Consider the following 5,228-nt stretch of genomic DNA (forward strand, 5'->3'; position numbering starts at 1 on the left):
AAAAAAAATTAAAAAGAAAGAGGCGCCTGGGTGGCTCAGTTGGTTGAGCATCCAACTTCGGCTCAGGTCATGATCTCACAGTTCATGGGTTCGAGCCCCCGCTAGGCTCTGTACTGACAGCTCAGAGCCTGGATCCTGCTTCGGATTCTGTGTCTCCCTCTCTCTGCCCCTCCCTGGCTCATGCTCTGTCGCTCTCTGCCTCAAAAATAAATAAAAAAGAAAAAGAAAACAGAATGGAAAAAATGTGCAGGAGGAGGTTGGGGGGGAACAGTTCCAGAAGTTCTGGAAGGTGGGGGAAAGGAGGCAGAGTATGAAATGGGAGATCTCTACCTCACACCAGATACCAAACATCTGCGATGTAACCTGTCTGTAGTTATCAGCCACCTGAGTGAAGACAGGCCTGGCAGAAGGCGGTGGAAGTTTCATTAACCCAGCTGAGAGTGGGAGAGGTACTTTCTTTGTGGCCTGGGGGCAGGAAGGCCAGCCCAGCCCAGAGGGAAATAGGGGGTGGAAGGTAAGGCTGGCCCTGTGCCCAGCACTTGCATGAATCTTGTCAAGGTTAGCCAGGGTCGGCCTCGCCTGCCCTTCCCCGTGACGCCCGCACTTGGCCGACCACATCCTCTCTAATCGCCGTAGCACATGGCAGCCACTTCCGGTGTGCAGCGCCACGCTCAGTGCCTTGAATGGCCTACTTCCTTGGACAGCACAGAAACCACCATCGTTCCAGACACGCAGGCTGGAAACTTCGAAGGGAGCCGTGACTCATCTCTGCGTCTCACGACCCACATCCTGGCCACCAGGAAATCCCTCTGGCTTGAGCGTCAGAATGTTTCTGAAGTCTGACCCCCACAGTACCACTCTGGGCCCAGAGCCATCATCTCTCACCCTCGCTATGGCCGTGACCTTGGGGCTGCTGTCTTAGTCCCCCCGCAGAAGGTTCATTACGCGGCTGCAGAACGCTTTCACAGTAAGTGCATGATGCCACTTCCCTCTTCGAATCCCTCCTTGGAGGGCGGGCACTTGAAGGGCTCAGTGGTGGAGCCTCCGACTTCGGCTCAGGTCATGATCTCACAGTTTATGAGTTCGAGCCCTGCGTTGGGCTCTGTGCTGACAGAGTAGAGCCTGCTTTGGATTCTCTGCCTCCTTCTCTCTCTTGCAAAAAATAAAAGGAAAGGGGAAAAAATCACATAGGAATCCCTCCTGTGGCTCCCGCCTCACTCAGAAGGACCTAAGCACACCCCTGTCCCCTATTTTACGTCATTCCCCATCCTCTCTCCCCCTTGCCCACTCTGTTCCAGGCTCACTGGTCTCTGCCTCTTTGCTGTTCCTTGAGCTTATCAGACACAGTCCTGCCTCAGGGCCTTTGCACTTATTTTCTCTGCCTGGGACACAGTTCCCCAGATACATGTGTGGCTCCTTCTCTCACCTCGTTCAGGTCTCTACTCTAATGTCATTTTGCTACCAAGTCTTCCTGACCTCACCACAGAAAATGGTTATCCTTGGGGCGCCTGGCTGGCTCAGTCAACCAAGCACACGACTCTTGATCTTGGAGTTATGAGTTGGACCCCCTAACAGGATGCAGAGATTACATAAAAATAAAATCTTAAGGGGCGCCTGGGTGGCTTAGTCGGTTAAGCGTCCGACTTTCGCTTAGGTCATGATCTCGCGGTTTGTGGGTTCGAGCCCCATGTTGGGCTCTGTGCTGACTGCCAGCTCGGAGCCTGGAGCCTATTTCAGAGTCTGTGTCTCCCTCTCTCTCTGATCCTCCCCTGCTCACGCTGTCTCTCTCTCTCTCCTAGAAATAAATAAAAAAATATAAAAAAAATAAAATCTTAAAAAAAAAATAGTCGCTCGGGGCTCCTGGGTGGCTCAGTCGGTTAAGCGTCTGACTTCGGCTCAGGTTATGATCTCACGGTTCCTGGGTTTGAGGCCCACGTCGGGCTCTGTGCTGACAGCTCAGAGCCTGGAGCCTGTTTCAGATTCTGTGTCTCCCTCTCTCTCTGAGCCTCTCCTGCTCACGCTGGCTCGCTCGCTGTCTCTCTCTCTCTCAGAATTAATTTTTTAAAAAAGTTAAAAATTAAAAAAAATAGTCGCTCAATAATTATGCATAGAAAACACTCAAGAAATAGTAAATAAATGAACGGACAAATGAGCCCTCTCCACAGCCCTGAAAGGGAGGCGCTCTGACTGTCCCATTTTACAGATGGCGCGACGGAGGGACAGAGAGGCAAAGTCACCTGCTGGAGGCCATCCAGTTCTCGTCTGTTGCACTCTTGCTTCCGAGCAGCCTCTCGGTGCTCAGCCTGGACTCGAAGCTTCTCTGATGGGTCGGATTGTCCCCCGCTGGGCAGATGAGGGGCTGTGAGACTCTCAAAGGTCAAGTAAGTCGCTTCGCTGGCACCCAGACCCAGGAAGCGGCAGGTCTGGGCTTGAGGGCTGCCTGGTGTCAGGGCCACCGTTTTCCTTCTAGCTGCTGGCGAGCCGGCGGGAGAAGCCGGGCCAAATGACTCAGCGTCCTCATTCCTTTCGTTGTTCTGAGCTTTGGCTTTTCGTTATAAACGTATTGGCCACCCCCGAGCCCTCCTACCCACGCAGGGCCACCACCTGCATTTCTTTTGAAGCGAATCCCAGACGTCATATTTTGCAGCCACAGGTTTTTTGGTATCCAGGCAGCCTTGGAGTCCCCGATCTTCAAACATTAAAACCAGGAAATGACAGGGGCGCCTGCGAAGGGGGGGGGAGGGGGGAGGCTCAGTCGGTTGGGCGCCCGATCTTGGTTTTGGCTCAGGTCATGGTCCCAGGGTCCTGGGATTGAGCCCCCCCCACTCCTGCCACCGTGGAGCTCGGAGGTGAGCACGGGGCCTGCTTAAGATTCTCTCTCTCCCCTTCTGCCCCTCTCCCTGACTTGCGCATGCTCTCTCTCTCTCTAAAAAAAAAAAAAAAAAATTATGAAATTCCAGACTTGTTGACGTCCAGGGTAATGTCGGGACCTCCCTGCAGCTGACTCACTCTGTGTGAGTTCTTAGAGTCGGGACCAAACATGAAGCCTGGTTCAAATCCAGCTTCCCCGCTCCCTGGCTGCGCAGTCTCCAGAGAGGGTCTCAGTGTTCTCATCTGTCAAATGGGGGCGACGATGACAGTCCCTACTTCAGAAAGCTATTGGGAGGGTTGTGTGAGTTCATATGTGTCAAGCGCTTAGGGGAGCGCCTGTACTTAACGTGAATTAGTGAGGACTTCAGATTTCTTTTTTTTTAATTTTTTAATGTTTTTTTTTAGTTTTAATTTTTTTAATGTTTTTATTTATTTCTGAGAGAGAGAGAGACAGCGTGAGCAGGGGAGGGTCAGAGAGAGAGGGAGACACAGACTTGAAGCAGGCTCCAGGCTCAGAGCTGTCAGCACAGAGCCTGACGTGGGGCTCAAATTCACAAAACCCAAGATCGTGACCTGAGCCCAAGTCGGACCCTTAACTGACTGAGCCACCCCGGCGCCCCGAGTATTTGTGATTTCAAGTCCTTGCCTCTTAACACAACTGGTAACTGCACTCCCAGGGAAGGGGACGAAACCAGTATTTTGATGCCTATTTTGAAAAATGCCAAAATGCTATTATCAATACAAATATTTTATTTTAGTATAAAAAAGATGGGGCACCTGGGTGGCTCAGTCAGTTGGGTGTCTGACTTCGGCTCAGGTCATGATCTCACAGTCTGTGGGTTTGAGCCCCACGTTGGGCTCTGTGCTGACAGCTCAGAGCCTGGAGCCTGTTTCGGATTCTGTGTCTCCTTCTCTCTCTGACCCTCCCCCACTCACTCTCTGTCTCTCTCTCTCAAAATAAAAATAAAGACATAAAAATTTTTTTCGTATAAAAAAGGAAAGATGGCATTTGATTTCCACCTTTGCTGCTTTGTTTCAGATCTTAAGAGCCGAGTGCAATCCATCAAGATGAACAGATAAATAAAATATGGTCTTGGGCGTCTGGGTGGTTCAGTCAAATAGGCGTCTGACTCTTGATTTCGACTCAGGTCACCATCTCATGATTCGTGAGATGGAGCCTCACGTCAGGCTCTGTGCTGCCAGCTTGGAGCCTGGAGCTGCTTCAGATTCTCTGTCTCCCTCTCTCTCTCTGCCCCTCCCCTGCTCCTGCTCTGTTTCTCTCTCTCTCTCTCAAAAATAAAGAAACATTTGGGGCGCCTGGATGACTCAGTCGGTTAAGCGTCCGACTTCTGCTCAGGTCATGATCTCACGGTTTGTGGGTTTGGGCCCCATTTTGGGCTCTGTGCTGACAGCCAGCTCAGAGCCTGGAGCCTGTTTCAGATTCTGTGTCTCCCTCTCTCTCTGGCCCTCCCCTGCTCATGCTGTCCCTCTCTCTCTATCTCAGAAATAAATAAAACATTAAAAAAAATTTTAATGAAAAATAAAGAAACATTTAAAAATTTTTTTAATTAAAAAAAAAAAAGAAAGAAACCAGACACAGAAGACCAATGTATGATTCCATTTATGTGAAATTTCCAGAAGAAGCAAATCTATAAAGACAGAAAGGTGATCAGTGATTACCAGGGGCTGGGAAGATTGGGGAGATTGGGGAGTGATGGCTAAGGGTGTGGGGTTTCTTTTTTTTTTTTAATTTTTAAACTGATAAGAACAGATACTACACTTGATCTTAGCCAAAAGGCCGAGAAGTGATTTTCTTTTAAATTTTTAAATGTTTATTTTTAAAAATTTTTAATGTTTTATTTATTTCTGAAAGAGAGAGAGAGATAGTGTGAGCAGAGGAGGGGCAGAGAGAGAGGGAGACACAGAATCTGAAGCAGGTTCCAGGCTCTGAGCTGTCAGCAAAGAGCCCAACATGGGGCCCGAACCCATGGACTGAGATCATGACCTGAGCTGAAGTCGGACGCCCAACCTACTGAGCCACCCGGCGCCCCAAGGTTTACTTATTTTTGAAAGAGAAAGACAGAGGGTGAGCAGGGGAAAGACAGAGAGAGAGGGAGACACCTAATCCAAAGCAGGCTCCAGGCTCCGAGCTGTCAGCACAGAGCCTGACGTGGGGCTCGAACCCACAGACTGTGAGATCATGACCTGGGCCGAAGTCGGATGCCTAACCGACTGAGACCCCCAGGACCCCCTTTGGGGTTTCTTTATGGAGTGAGGAAAATATTCTAAAATTGATTACGGTGATACTTGCACAGTTTGTGAGTATATTAAAGACCGTTGAATTGCACACTTCAATC

At 50.0% G+C, this 5,228-nt stretch overlaps 1 pseudogene; it reads right to left on the minus strand.

Annotated features, from left to right (window-relative positions):
- Positions 1-4,590: 4,590 nt before the first annotated feature.
- LOC120244795 lies at positions 4,591-4,681 on the minus strand (annotated as a pseudogene).
- Positions 4,682-5,228: the final 547 nt, after the last annotated feature.

The sequence above is a fragment of the Hyaena hyaena genome, unplaced genomic scaffold (assembly GCF_003009895.1).
Source record: "Hyaena hyaena isolate Hyena2069 unplaced genomic scaffold, ASM300989v1 scaffold_9, whole genome shotgun sequence".
NCBI lineage: Eukaryota > Metazoa > Chordata > Mammalia > Carnivora > Hyaenidae > Hyaena > Hyaena hyaena.